The following is a 16,090-nucleotide window of genomic DNA, read 5'->3' as shown; positions in this document are numbered from 1 at the left end:
CCAAACAGGTTGTTGTGTGTTACAGCTACATAGAAAGCATAATCTTGGATATCACTCGTTTTCTTTGGTATTTATGCACATTGACTTAAAAATCGCAAAGTGTGTGTAATGAAACCAAAATAACACAATACCGTCTTTTCGCTTCCATGTGCGTAGAAAGAAGACGAATAAGCTTTGATTGGACTTATTTCAATTTGCATGGTGTTTTTTGGGTGTGCACCAGAATCACCCCCAACCAAACCAAAAAGGTGTTTTGGGTTCCATCAACATAAAAAGAAGATGATATAGCTCTGATTGGGCTTATTTCAAATTGGTGTTTTGGGGGTTAGAATGCACATTCACTGAAAAATCGCAGAGTGACATGTTTGTTATCAGCCCAAATCAAGCATAGGTGTTTTGGTTGAATCTCAATAGAAAGAGGACGAATAAACTTGGATTGTTCTTTCGGTGGTGTCAGGGCTGCCTCAGGTCTCAGCTCACAAAAAACCAACGCCAGGCTCTTCTTATATACAAGGATGTTTATTGCAGTTCATTTTCGGTTCCACAACCGAGGCGCGCAGCCCCGCGTCTCTTAGGCTAGACATTTGAAGTCCCCTCTGAATCGGTCCCGCCCCTACACCAGCTTAAGAGGCTTGTGCTAGTCCACCTCTTCCTGTCTTTCCTTTTCCGCAGGATCTTTCTGCCCCCCTGGGTTCCTTCTCTCCTGCTCTCTCCTGAAGCGGATTCCTCAGATGCCTGCTCCCCCCTCCTTCGTGCTTTGGGGCCAGGCTCCTCCTCCGGGCTCTCTCCATTTCTGCGCGCCTCCACATTTGAACTTGGCGCGCGTCCGCTACCCCTGACCTTCCTCTTGACACTTACACTACTCCCTGTACTACTCTCCGCCCCTTCCGGCTCTGCTCCGTGTGTTACACTGGGAACTCCACTCTCTTCACTTCGTTCCTGCTGGGAAGCCGGCCCCGATCTCCCACTCCCACTCGGGGTTTCCCTGCTGCTTCCCTGCTCCTGGCAGGTCCCCCCTGTGACCCCCCTTGGCCTGACTAGGGGCGCCCCCTTCTGGGAATCCTCCGATTCACTTGAGAGACTCATGGAAGACCTCAAGTCATTGTCATCCTCTTCCTCACTGTCCTGGGATTCTTCCCCATCGCTCTCCGTCTCCCCCCTCACCTGTGCCTCTGTCCCTGAACCCCTGACATCCATCCCCCCCTCGAAGCCCCCCCTTCCCCCCTCCCGCTGCTCGGGCGCAGGTTCTGGGGGCTCCGTCGTTGCGGAGGTCGCTGCCGGATACAGGTCGTCGACGTCGATCTCCTCTGCTTCCAGTTCATTGTTTGTGTGCTCGAACCCATGGTCCTCTCCCAACATGTTCACGTCCTCCCCTCCCCCTGTTGCCTGGGTGGGGTCTGCTTGCCAAGGACCCATCCGCCAGCTCGTGCGCCAGTCCTCTTCTTGTTGGTCGTCCCACCAGTAAGAAGGGTCGGTGTCCACCCCCGAACACGATCCCCTTGGAGGGCTCGACTCTGGCGTCGTCTCCTCTGCGGAGGAGAACCCTCGGAAGGTGCTGGCGGAAAGTGTGGGCGTAAAAAGCCAATCGTCGAAAAACTGTGCTGGCATGGGCCTGTGTGGGAAAAGGGCATGGAACCCGTCCTTGAGGAGGGGTTCGTCCAAAGCGTAGTCCGGCACCCAACTGTTGGCGCTGGCCGGGGCGCCCTCCCTGGCGAGAAAATATTCTACTCCCTCTTCCCCCCATCTCGAGTCCAGAATCTCTGTGACCTCGTTGATTGGTTCGTCCCTAGGTGACCTCCCCCTCTTGGGCGACTCTCTGCTCGGTTCTGGTGCCGTCCCTGACTCCTGAAATCTGTGTGGGGCCCTGTAAGGGGTGAGCACCGACCTATGAAAGACCGGGTGCATTCTGGAACCTTCGGGGAGGGCCAGTCGAAACGCTACGGGATTGATCTTGGCCTCAACTTGGTACGGCCCTAGTTGCCTGTGTCCTAGCTTCTTTTTAGCTAACGACTTGGCCGGCATTGCTTGGGACGCTAACCATACCCAGTCTCCCACCTGGATGTCCTCCCCCTCCCTCCTGTGTTTGTCTGCCTGCACCTTATATGCCTGTTTGGCTAGCTCTAAATGTCTCCGTAGCTCGTCGTGGACCTCTTGCAATTCTGCTGCGAAATGGTCGGCTTCCTGTGGCGCCCCCTCCCCCATCATTACGAGCCCCAGGAAGGTTCTGGGATGCCTTCCATTGTTGGCGAAGAACGGCGTCACCCCCGTCGACGCGTGCTTCGTGTTGTTGTAGGCAAACTCAGCCATCGGCAGGTAATCCACCCAAGCCGCGGGTCGCTGATTGGCGTAACATCTCAGGTACTGCTGCATGATCGCGTTGACCCTCTCCGCTTGGCCGTTGGTCTGCGGATGTCTCGCTGACGACAGGTTGATTTTGACGTGCAGAATCCCTAGGAGCTTCTGCCAGAAGCTGGACACGAACTGGCGCCCCCTGTCGGACAGAATGGACCGTGGCAAGCCATGCACCTTGAACACGTGGTCGATGAACAGTTTGGCGGTCTGCTCCGCTGTCGCCACCTTCGCGCAAGGAATGAAATGCGCCATCTTGGTGAACAGGTCTACAACCACAAGCACCGCCGTCTTGCCTCGCGAACTGGGCAGATCAGTGACAAAGTCCAGCGCCACCCTCTCCCACGGTTGCAGTGGCGTCTCCAGCGGTTCCAGCAGTCCCGCTGGCTTCTGGTGCACTGGCTTGGACCTTTGGCATGTGTCACACCTGGCGACGTACTCCGCGACCTCCCCTCGCATCTGGGGCCACCAAAAGTCTCTGGCCACTAATTCCGTCGTCTTTTCCTTGACGAAGTGGCCAGCGCTGGGTGCGTCGTGCAACTGCTGCAGAACCTTCGCACGGAGATCGTCTCCCGGAACGTAGAGAGCACCTTTACGGGTCAGCAGGCCGTCGCGTATCTGGAACTCGTCGTCCTTCGCTGTGCCTCTCCGCACCTCTTCCATTTTGGACTGTGCGAACGGATCCGTCTGCAACGCGCGCCGCACCGCCTCCAGGTCCACGGCGGCTGAAGCGCACGCCCACGCCTGTGGTGCAAAAATGTGCTTGGCTGCCGCCGGTGCCGCTTCCTCGAGATACTGCGGTTTCCTGGAGAGCGCATCTGCTATGACATTGTTGTCGCCTGGGATGTACTCTATCCTGAAATCGAAATCCGCAAAGAATTCCGCCCAGCGTATGTGCCTCTGGCTCTGTAGCTTCGCCGTGCGCCAGTACTCTAGGTTCTTGTGGTCCGTGCGGACCTGCACGGTGTGCTTGGCTCCGATGAGAAAGTGCCTCCATGCCTTGAAAGCTGCGTGGATGGCCAGCAACTCCCTGTCCCAGATGGTGTAGTTTCGTTCCGACTTGCTGAGCTTCCGGGAGTAGAAAGCACAGGGCCTCCAGTACCCCTGCGGGTCTTCCTGTAAGAGGACGGCCCCCACCGCTCTGTCAGATGCGTCAGTTTCCACCCTCATGGGCCTGCCGGGATTCACGTGTAACAGCTGTTCTTCGGACGCAAAGAGACTCTTAAGTCTCCTGAAGGACTGCTCCGCCTGGTCCGTCCAAGTGAACTTCTTCTTCTTGGAGCTGAGAGTGTCCGTGATAGCTGCCGTCTCCCTGGCGAAACCCCAGATGAACTTGCGGTAAAAGTTGGCGAAACCGACGAACCTCTGGACCTCCTTCCGCGTTCGCGGGCTCTTCCAGTCCAACACCGCACGGACCTTGGCGCTGTCCATGGCTAGTCCCCTGTCGGACAGCCTATAGCCCAGAAAATCCACCTCCGTCACGTCGAATTGGCACTTCTCCAGCTTGGCGTAGAGCCTGTGCTCCCGTAGCCTCTGCAGGACTTCCTTAACGTCACTCTCATGAGCCTCCGGCGATTCCGAGAAGATAAGAATGTCGTCGAGGAAACATACGCACTTCTTGTAGAGGAGTCCCGCTAGCACGTGATGCATAAAAGCTTGGAAAAAGTGGGAGCCATTTTGGAGACCAAACGGCATAACTCTGTATTCGTAGGTGCCCAACGGTGTGAACATGGCCGTCTTCCACTCATCACCCTCTCGCACGCGTATGAGATTGTATGCGCCGCGGAGATCCAACTTGGTGAAGATCTTCCCTTTCCTCACCGTCGCGAGCAGGTCGTCAATCTTGGGCATGGGAAAGGCCACGGGCTTTGTCTTAGAGTTTATGAATCTGAAGTCTACGATCAGCCTTTTTGGGGGCGTGTCCTTCTTCTTCACAAAAAACACAGGACTGCCCCCTACAGCCTTCGATTCTCGGATGAATCCCCGCTGCAGGTTGTGATCTATGAACTCCCTGAGCTCCTGCAGCTCGTCCTCGGACATGGAATACAGCTTCACAGTCGGTAGCGTTGTCCCTGGCAAGAGGTCAATTGCGCAGTCGTAGGGCCGGTGGGGTGGCAACTGGTCAGCCTCCTTCTCGCAGAAGACCTCCAAAAACCCCTTGTACTTGAGGGGTACAGCTTGCGCCATGCTGAGCCTCAGCTGCTGCCCTTCCTCTGGGCCCTCCTCCTCTTGACCGGTCTGGATGCAATGCTGCGCGCAGTAGGACGAGCCGAAGGTGAGCTGCCGCTGGTACCACGCCATGGTTGGGCTGTGCCTATCCAGCCAACTCATGCCTAACACTATAGGTGTGTCTGACAGGCGGGTGACGTTGAAACTGATGATTTCTCGGTGATTGCCAATCTGCATCACCATGGGTGGCGTCTGTTGCACCACCTGCCCACCCAGCAACTTCCTGCCATCCACCGTGACGACGTTCAAAGGCAGCGTGGCTGGTAGGAGCTCTATGCGATGCTGCTTGACGAAGTGCACCCCCACGAAGTCTGCGTTGCTCCCACTGTCAATTGTAATGGGGACTTCTAGGGTGCGTCCATTAGGTAGTTGGAGAGTTGCAGTGAGCTGCACCACTGGCTTAGGTGGCAGGGGGTCTGTAGGCTGCAAAAGCGCTGGGGACTGCCCTACTGGCTTGCCTGGCTGTGCCCCAGCATTTCTGCTTCCAGCCAGGCATTGCCGTTTCCCTGAAACTGCTCTTCATGTTGTGCTGCTGCAGTTACTGTTGCTAAGGCTGCAGTGTGCTTTTGGAGCCTCTGGGGACACTCTTTGGCCATGTGCGTCCCACTGTCACAGATGTAACACTTCCTGTTCCCTCTAGGAGGCTTTGTCTTGACTGCTCCGGACGCTGGGGCTCCAGTCGCTGACTGAGCCTTTGCACTCCCCAGTTCCATCGGTTCCTCCCCTGCCTGCAGCTGAGGTGAGGGACGCGTACGTCCTGGATCTCTGGGAAAGAACGGAGGCACTCTAGACGGTGCGTGAAGCTGGCTACCCCCCTCATCGCACCAAGGGCGTTCTTCATGGCGTACTCCAATGGCAAGCGCCCGCTGCACCACGTCTGCCAGGGTTTTAGGTCTGTCCCCCCTTGCCAGTTCGTCTTTCACAGGGCCAGAGAGCCCCTCCCAAAACAAGTCTCTGACTGCCAGAGAATCTTTCTCCCATCGCAGCACATTCAGCAAGGCGAAAAAGCGAGCATGGTACTGGCGTACTGAAGCCTTGCCTTGCCTTAAACCATGCATCTGCTGGCGTGCCACATCCACATCCACGCTAAACTGAAAGCAAGCGTCCATGCATTTGATAAATTCAGCAGAGTCCCTTCGAGCAGGGCAATCCTCGCGCCACAGATTGCGCAGCCAAGCCCTCGCTTCCCCATGCAAGTGGGACACAATGAAACCCACCTTCTCCTCCTCATCTTTAAAGTCGTCGCGAAGCAAATGCAACGCATATTCTACGTCTGCTTTAAAACTGGGGTACTGCTTCAGGTTCCCATCGAAGTGGGCTACCAAGGTGCCTCCTCTTCTGCCTAGTGCTACTCCAGCAGCTTTGGCCCCCGGGAACCCCACCTGGCATGCATGATCCCACCTGGCTTGCAGATCTTGGCACCGCTTTTCCGCCTCTTCCCCCCTCTTCTGGGAGACCACTACCTCAGTGGTAAGCTGGGAGACTGTGTTGCGTAGCTCAGCTATCTGCTGCTCCATACTCATGGCTGCCAAACTTCGTGAGCTTTGCAAAAAAAAATTTTGCGTATCTTTGGGAGGGGACTTACTGTCAGGGCTGCCTCAGGTCTCAGCTCACAAAAGACCAACGCCAAGCTCTTCTTATATACAAGGATGTTTATTGCAGTTCATTTTCGGTTCCACAACCGAGGCGCGCAGCCCCGCGTCTCTTAGGCTAGACATTTGAAGTCCCCTCTGAATCGGTCCGGCCCCTACACCAGCTTAAGAGGCTTGTGCTAGTCCACCTCTTCCTGTCTTTCCTTTTCCGCAGGGTCTTTCTGCCCCCCTGGGTTCCTTCTCTCCTGCTCTCTCCTGAAGCGGATTCCTCAGATGCCTGCTCCCCCCTCCTTCGTGCTTTGGGGCCAGGCTCCTCCTCCGGGCTCTCTCCATTTCCGCGCGCCTCCACATTTGAACTTGGCGCGCGTCCGCTACCCCTGACCTTCCTCTTGACACTTACACTACTCCCTGTACTACTCTCCGCCCCTTCCGGCTCTGCTCCGTGTGTTACACTGGGAACTCCACTCTCTTCACTTCGTTCCTGCTGGGAAGCCGGCCCCGATCTCCCACTCCCACTCGGGGTTTCCCTGCTGCTTCCCTGCTCCTGGCAGGTCCCCCCTGTGACCCCCCTTGGCCTGACTAGGGGCGCCCCCTTCTGGGAATCCTCCGATTCACTTGAGAGACTCATGGAAGACCTCAAGTCATTGTCATCCTCTTCCTCACTGTCCTGGGATTCTTCCCCATCGCTCTCCGTCTCCCCCCTCACCTGTGCCTCTGTCCCTGAACCCCTGACAGGTGGTCATGCACCCTAACCCTAACCCTAACCCTAACCCTAGCCCTAGCCCTAACCCTAGCCCTAACCCTAACCCCAACCCTAACCCTAACCCTAACCCTAACCCTAACCCTAACCCTAGCCCTAACCCTAGCCCTAACCCTAACCCTAACCCTAACCCTAACCCTAACCCTAACCCTAACCCTAACCCTAACCCTAACCCTAACCCCAACCCCAACCCTAACCGTAACCCTAACCCTAACCCTAACCTTAACCCTAACCCCAGCAAAGCGAAGTGTAATAACCCTAAAGAAAGCCAAACATGTTGTTTTGTGTTCCAGCTACATAGAAAGAAGAACCTTGGATTTCACTTATTTCAAGTCGCGTTCTTTGGTGTTAATGCACATTGACCCAGAAATTGCAAAATGTCTGTAATGAAACGAAAATAACGCAACACCGTCTTTTTGCTTCCATATGCGTAGAAAGAAGGCGAATAAGCTTTCATTGGTCTTATTTCAATTTGCACGGTGTTTTTTGGGTGTTTTTTGGGAATCACCCCAGACCAAAGCAAAAAGGTGTTTTGGGTTCCATCAACATAAAAAGAAGATGATAAAGCTCTGATTGGGCTTATTTCAAATTGGTGTTTTTGGGGTTAGAATGCACATTCACTCAAAAATTGCAGAGTGACATTCTTATGATGTTTTATAATGTTGCACTATTTTAGTGTTGTTAGCCGCCCTGAGCCCGGCTTCGGCTGGGGAGGGCGGGATATAAATAAAATTTATTATTATTATTTATTATTTGTTATCAGCCCAAATCAAGCATAGGTGTTTTGGTTCCATCTCAAAAGAAAGAGGACGAATAAACTTGGATTGTTCTTTCGGTGGTCATTCACCCTAACCCGAACCCTAACCCTAGCAAAGCGAAGTGTAATAAGGCTAAAAAAAGCCAAACAGGTTGTTTTGTGTTCCAGCTACACAGAAAGAAGAATCTTGGATTTCGCTTATTTCAAGTCGTGTTCTTTAGTGTTAATGCACATTGACCCAGAAATCGCAAAATGTGTGCAATGAAACTAAAATAACGCAACACCGTCTTTTCGCTTCCATATGCGTAGAAAGAAGCCGAATAAGCTTTCATTGGTCTTATTTCAATTCGCATGGTGTTTTTTGGGCATCACCCCCGACGATAGAAAAAATGTGTTTTGGGGGATGTCAGGGGTTTAGGAGCAGAGGCACGGGCAAGGGAGGAAACAGAGAGCGAAGGGGAGGAGGCAGAAGAAAAGATGAGTGATGACGACGACCCGAGATCTCCTAGTCTTTCCAGTGAATCAGAGGATTCACAGAAAGGAGCACCAGTGGCCAGGGCAAGGGGGGCACCCCAGGAAGATAGAGCCAGAAGGGACTCAGGGGGGAGCAGCTGGAAATCGGGACCAGCGTCACCGCCAGGAAGCAGGGAAGAGGAAGGGAGCCAGGGGGGAAGCGCTGGCAGCTCACCACAGGAGGGAGGGCATGAGTCAGGAGTGGCCACACCTCCATCGGGGAGCGAAGAAACGGTTAAGAGGAAGGTGGAAGGTTGGGCGCGCGCGCCAAGTTCAAATGCAGAGGAAGGCGGCGCAGTAAGCAGCCCCGAAAGGGAACCAGGTCCTAAAGCCCGGCGCAAGGAGGCAGGAGGGTCCGGGTCAGCGTCAGAAGAATCCCGGAAGGAGGAGGCCCCGGGGGGTAGAGGGACCCAGAGGAGGACAGTCAGGCGGAAAAGGTGGAGCAAGGCTAGGATATTAAGCTGGTGCTCACGGGGCGGAGACTCAGACGGAGCTTCGCCGATCTAGCTACTAGACGTAGAGTTTGCGCGCAGCAGCGTGAGAATGGAAACTGTAATTCAATAAAGACTTTTACTTAATGATCGCTGGCTAGCGTGATCCTCTGTGAGCTAGGATCTTCAAGCAGCTCTGACAGTAAGCTCCGTCTCACCATTGTGGGCATCTACAGCCTCGAGGAGGGGAGAGAAACAGGTGCCTACTAGCGAGCTCACGAACGGCAGACGACATGACGGCTGAGCAGCAGATAGAGGACCTCAGAAAAGCAGTGGCACAACTGAACGCCGAGGTTCTCGCATCCAGGAAGAGAGAGGAGGAGGCAGCTGCCGCCTGCAGGGATCTCCAGGTCAGGTTAGACGTGCTGACAAAGCAGACACCCCGGCAGGAGGGAATTGGGTTGGCGAGACGGACAGGCGGGCTGGTCTCTCACTTCGATGGGAACCTGCAACAGTATCCCAACTTTAGAGCCGACGTACTGTGCGCACTGCAACTGCTGCATAAAGACTTTAGAGATGAACAAGAGAGAGTGGGGTTCATCATGTCCCATCTGCATGGGGATGCGAAAGCATGGCTACGCAATTTATGGAGAGATAAGGATCCGGCGCTCCAGAATGCGGATGCCTTTATTAAAGCGATGGATGGGTGCTTTTTATCAAGTATTGACGTGGATCTTGCACGGAAGGAGGTGCATGGGCTGAGACAAGGGAGGGCCAGCGTCAGGCAGTATCATGCCCGCTTTTTCGCCTTGGTCAGTGCCCTGGAATGGGACAGAGATTCGGCTCCTGTAAGAGACCTCTTTTGGGAGGGGCTGCACAACTCGATTAAAGATGAGATCGCGAGGGGGGAGAGACCCCGAACCACCCAGGAGGTCGTTCAGAGGGCACTGGCAGTGGGGGTGAGGCTGGAAGGACGTCCGTGGAGCAAGGACGAAGGGCGTGGAGGGCGCGAACCAGCCGGGGGCCCCTCCTTCCTTCCCAGAGAAGCAGCGCGGGCGCAATCCACGCCTCCGCCAGGAGGAGGAGCCGAACCTATGGAGGTTGGAGGTGCAAGGGCTCAGTCAGCAACCAGAGCCCTAGCACCGGCAGCAGTGAAAGCGAAGCCTCCTAGAGGGAACAGGAAGTGTTACGTCTGTGAGGAACCAGGGCATATGGCAAAAGAGTGTCCCCAGAGGCCCCACAAGCTCACTGCAGCCTCAGCAATGGTGACTGCAGCAACGCAGCAAGGAGGACCACAGCAGGGAAACGACGCGGTCTGGCTGGAGGAAGAGGCACTGGGGCCCAGCCAGACGTGTTAGTGACGCAGTCCCCAGAGATTTTACAGCCCGTGAACCCCCTCCCGCCCAAACCAGTAGTGAGGCTCACAGCATCTCTCCAGCTGCCCAATGGAATCACCATAGACGTGCCAATCACCATTGACTCAGGCAGCAATGCGGACTTTATAGGGCAGGACTTTGTCGACAGGCACGCTGTGCAGTTGCTGCCGGCCACACTGCCCCTGCAGGTTGTCACGGTGGATGGCAGGGAGCTGCTCGGGGGGCAAGTGGTGAAGCAGACGCCACCAATGGTGATGCGACTTGGGAATCACAAAGAAATCATCAGCTTCAACGTCACTCAACTATCTGACACGCCCGTTGTATTGGGCATGAGTTGGCTGGACAAGCACAGCCCAACGATGGCTTGGTACCAGAGGCAGTTGATCTTCGGCTCTTCCTTTTGTGCTGAACACTGCATCGTGCCCAGGCAGGAAGGAGAGGAAGAGGAGTCACAGCTGCTGCTCGGCACGCTGCAAGCGATTCCCCACAAGTACGCTGAATTTTTGGAAGTTTTCTGCGAGAAGGAGGCAGACAGGCTACCCCCTCACAGACCATATGACTGCAAAATTGACCTGCTGCCGGGGGCGGCGCTGCCTAAAGGGAGACTGTATTCCATGTCAGAGGACGAACTGCAAGAACTCAAGGAGTTCATTGATCATAATTTGCAGCGCGGCTTCATCCGGGAGTCCAAGGCAGTGGGGGGCAGTCCCGTATTCTTTGTTAAGAAGCGGGACACGCCCCAAAAGAGACTCGTAGTGGATTACAGGATTTTGAACAGTGTGACTAGGCCATCGGACTTCCCCATGCCCCGAATTGACGACCTCCTCGCAAAGGTACGGAAGGGCAGAGTGTTCACCAAGTTGGACCTGCGGGGGGCGTACAACCTCATTCGCATGCGGGAGGGTGATGAGTGGAAGACAGCCATGTTCACGCCACTGGGGACCTACGAATATAGAGTTATGCCTTTTGGATTGCAAAATGGCTCCCACGTTTTTCAAGCTTTTATGCATCACGTGTTGGCGGGACTTCTCTACAAGACGTGCGTCTGTTTCTTAGATGACATCCTGATCTTTTCGGAGTCGCAGCAGGAGCATGACAAACACGTCAAGGAAGTGCTGAGCAGGCTAAAGCAACATAGGCTCTACGCCAAGCTGGAGAAGTGCCAATTCGACGTGACGGAGGTGGATTTTCTGGGCTACAAGCTGTCTGACAAGGGGCTCGCCATGGACAGCGCCAAGGTTCGAGCGGTGTTGGATTGGAAGAGCCCGCGCAACCGGAAGGAGGTCCAACGGTTTGTCGGCTTTGCGAACTTCTATCGCAAGTTTATCAAGGGCTTCGCGATGCAGACGGCGGCCATCACTGACACGCTTAGCTCCAAGAAAAAGAAGTTCATTTGGACAGAGCAGGCGGAGCAGTCCTTTCAGGCACTCAAGCGTCTCTTCGCGTCGGAAGAGCAGCTGCTTCATGTCAACCCCAGCAAGCCGATGAGGGTGGAGACAGACGCTTCGGACAGAGCCGTGGGGGCGGTCCTGCTGCAGAAAGACCCGCAGGGGGTGTGGCGACCGGGAGCGTTTTACTCCAGGAAGCTCAGCAAGTCCGAGCAGAACTACACCATATGGGACAGGGAGTTGCTGGCCATTCACGCAGCGTTCAAGGCGTGGAGGCACTTTCTGATCGGCGCCAAGCACACGGTGCAGGTTTGCACGGACCACAAGAATCTAGAGCACTGGCGCACGGCACAGTTCCTGAATCAGAGGCAGATACGTTGGGCTGAGTTCTTTGCGAACTTCGACTTCCGAATAGAGTATGTCCCGGGGGACACCAACATCATGGCAGACGCTCTCTCCCGTAAGCCACAGTATCTGGAGGACGCAACACCAGCGGCCGCCATGCACATCTTCGCACCGACAGTGTGGGCGTGCGCCGCGGCGACCGTGGACCTAGAGGCGGTGCGACGAGCGTTGCAGGGGGACTCCTTCGCACGAGCAAAGATGGCAGAGGTGCAAAGGGGCAAGGCAGCGGCCGACGGTTTCCAGCTAAGAGATGGATTGCTCATCCGTAAAGGGGCCATCTACGTGCCGGGAGACGAACTTCGAGCCAAGGTGCTGCAGCAGCTGCACGACGCGCCCACGGCCGGGCACTTTGGCAAGGAGAAGACGGTGGAATTAGTAGCCAGGGATTTCTGGTGGCCTGGAATGAGAGGGGAGGTCGCAGACTACGTGGCGAGGTGTGACACCTGCCAGAGGGCCAAACCGGTGCACAAACCGCCGGCCGGACTGTTGGAACCGCTGCAAACTCCGGTCGAACCTTGGGAAAGGGTGGCCCTGGACTTTGTCACGGATCTGCCCAGCTCAAGGGGCAAGACGGCAGTGCTGGTGGTGGTGGACCTGTTTTCCAAGATGGCCCATTTCATTCCGTGTGCTAAGGTGGCCACGGCGGAGCAAACCGCCAAACTGTTCATAGACCACGTGTTCAAGGTTCACGGTCTGCCACGGTCTATTCTGTCCGACCGGGGGCGGCAGTTCATCTCGAATTTCTGGCAGAAGCTGATGGGCTTCCTGAACGTCAAGATCAACCTGGCGTCGGCGAGACACCCGCAGACCAACGGGCAAGCGGAGCGGGTCAATGCCATCATGCAGCAGTACCTGAGATGTTATGCAAATCAACAGCCTGCGACGTGGGTGGATTACCTGCCGCTTGCCGAATTCGCCTACAACAACACGAAGCACGTGTCCACGGGGGTCACGCCGTTCTTCGCCAACAACGGGAGACACCCCAGAACCTTCCCGGGACTGGAAAGAATGGGGGAGGGGGAGCCGCAGACAGCAGATGCGTTCGCGTCGGAGCTGCAGGAAGTCCACGATCAGCTGAGGCGCCACCTGGAGCTGGCCAAGCACGCATACAAGGTACAAGCAGACAAGCACAGAAGGGTTGGAGAAGAGCTCCACGTGGGAGACTGGGTTTGGTTAGCAGCCCATGCAGTGCCGGCCAGGTCGTTGGCCAAGAAGAAACTAGGGCATAAGCAACTGGGGCCCTACCAAGTCGAAGAGCAGGTCAACCCGGTAGCTTTCAGACTGGCACTTCCGGAGGGTTCCAGGATGCATCCAGTATTCCACAGATCGGTGCTCACTCCCTACAAGGCACCGCACAGGTTCCAGGAACCCGGAACGGCGACGAGTCCGGCCAGAGACAGAACAGGGCACGCGGAAGTGGCACAGAAGGAGCGCATCAACGAAGTCACGGAGATTTTGGACTCCAGATGGGGGGAAGAGGGGGTAGAATACTTTCTCGCCAAGGAGGGCACCCCGGCCAGTGCGAACAGCTGGGTGCCGGGATACGCCTTAGACGAACCTCTGCTCAAAGACGAGTTTCATGCCCTCTTCCCGCATAGACCTATGCCAGCAGACTTTTTCGACGACTGGCTTTTCACGCCCACGCTTTCGGCCAGCACGTTCCGGGGGTTCGACTCGGACGAGGAACCGACACGAGACGTCCGTTCCCCGGAGGGGTCACCCTCGGGATCCGCCTCGGAACCCTCGTATTGGTGGGACGATAGGCCAGAGGAGCAGTTCCGCAGAAAGTGGCTGGAATGCTCAGGACGAGCAACGCCGCCAGGAGGAAGTGAGGGAGAGACGGACATGGACATTTTCGGGGACGACCCTGGTTTCGAGCACGGCGGCACAGAGATGGAAGCGGAGGTGACCGTCGTCGACGAGAGCAGGGAGGAAGAACCGGAAGACTTCAGATGGAGGCCCGCCACGGGAAGCGACCGATATCCGACGTTCGTCCCTTTGCAACAGCAGCCCCCAGCTCCAGCACCGGAAGGAGGGGAGGGGGGAATGGGGGGCTTCGAGGGGGGGATGGATGTCAGGGGTTTAGGAGCAGAGGCACGGGCAAGGGAGGAAACAGAGAGCGAAGGGGAGGAGGCAGAAGAAAAGATGAGTGATGACGACGACCCGAGATCTCCTAGTCTTTCCAGTGAATCAGAGGATTCACAGAAAGGAGCACCAGTGGCCAGGGCAAGGGGGGCACCCCAGGAAGATAGAGCCAGAAGGGACTCAGGGGGGAGCAGCTGGAAATCGGGACCAGCGTCACCGCCAGGAAGCAGGGAAGAGGAAGGGAGCCAGGGGGGAAGCGCTGGCAGCTCACCACAGGAGGGAGGGCATGAGTCAGGAGTGGCCACACCTCCATCGGGGAGCGAAGAAACGGTTAAGAGGAAGGTGGAAGGTTGGGCGCGCGCGCCAAGTTCAAATGCAGAGGAAGGCGGCGCAGTAAGCAGCCCCGAAAGGGAACCAGGTCCTAAAGCCCGGCGCAAGGAGGCAGGAGGGTCCGGGTCAGCGTCAGAAGAATCCCGGAAGGAGGAGGCCCCGGGGGGTAGAGGGACCCAGAGGAGGACAGTCAGGCGGAAAAGGTGGAGCAAGGCTAGGATATTAAGCTGGTGCTCACGGGGCGGAGACTCAGACGGAGCTTCGCCGATCTAGCTACTAGACGTAGAGTTTGCGCGCAGCAGCGTGAGAATGGAAACTGTAATTCAATAAAGACTTTTACTTAATGATCGCTGGCTAGCGTGATCCTCTGTGAGCTAGGATCTTCAAGCAGCTCTGACAGGTGCCATCTCCATAAAAAGAAAATGATGAATCTCTGATTGGGCTTATTTCAAATTGGTGTTTTGGGGGTTAGAATGCACACTCACCCAAAAATCGCAGAGTGACATGTCTTTTATCAGCCCAAATCAACCATAGTTATTTTGGTTCCACCTCAATAGAAAGAGGACGAAGAAGCTTCGATTGTTCTTTCTGTGGTCATTCACCCCGACCCTAACCCTAACCCTAACCCTAACCCTAACCCTAACCCTAACCCTAACCCTAACCCTAAACCCAACCCTTAACCCTAACCCTAACCCTAACCCTAACCCTAACCCTGACCCTGACCCTGACCCTGACCTTAACCCTAACCCTAAACCTAAGGCTAACCCGAACCCGTTTTCTTTGGTATTAATTCACATTGACGTAGAAATCGCAAAGTGTGTGTAATGAAACCAAACTAACAGAATACCGTCTTTTCGCTTCCATGTGCGTAGAAAGAAGACGAATAAGCTTTGATTGGACTTATTTCAATTTACATGGTGTTTTTTGGGTGTGCACCAGAATCACCCCCAACCAAACCAAAAAGGTGTTTTGGGTTCCACCAACATAAAAAGAAGATGATAAAGCTCTGATTGGGCTTATTTCAAATTGGTGTTTTTGGGATTAGAATGCAAATTGGTGTTTCTGGGATTAAAATACTAACTGATGCTAAGGAGAGTGTGGGGTTTGCCCTGCCAGATTTGAGGCTATATTATGAATCTGCAGCTCTCTGCTGGTTGAAAGACTGGTTTCTTCTTGAGAACACTGATGTCCTAGATCTGGAAGGGTTTAATAATGCTTTTGGATGGCATGCATATTTGTGGTACGACAAGGTTAAAATCCATAAGTCTTTTAAGAACCATATTGTCAGAAAGGCAGTGTTTAATTCTGGACAAAATATAAAGACTTATTAGAGAACAAGACCCCAAGGTGGCTCTCACCAATGGAAGCCAAGGCCCAGAAAAGACTCAATATGGAGGCCGCATGGCCGAAATATTGGGAAATATTAGAAAAAGAAGGAGATACTTGGAGATTGCAGAGTTTTGAGAAATTAAAGGATAAAGTGCGAGATTGGTTACATTACACTCAGATTAGTGAGGTCTTTAATTTGGACAAAAAAACAGGTTTCCAGGTGGAAAAATCGAAATTAGAAACAGAATTGTTAGAATCTAAGACCAAGGTACTCTCAAAAATGTATAACTTTCTGTTGAAATGGAATACTCAGGATGAAACGGTCAAATCAGCTATGATAAAATGGGCACAGGACATTGGGCATAATATTATGTTTGCTGGCTGGGAAAAATTATGGACCACCGGAGTGAGGTTCACGGCATGTAATGCCTTGAAAGAAAATATTATGAAAATGATATATAGGTGGTACATGACCCCAGTCAAGCTCACAAAAATATATCATTTGCCCGACAATAAATGTTGAAATGTAAAGGAACTGAAGGAACA

The sequence above is a fragment of the Podarcis bocagei genome (genome assembly GCF_964188305.1).
Source record: "Podarcis bocagei genome assembly, chromosome: W".
Taxonomy (NCBI): Eukaryota; Metazoa; Chordata; class Lepidosauria; order Squamata; family Lacertidae; genus Podarcis; species Podarcis bocagei.
Note: the sequence above shows the minus strand (reverse complement) of the source record.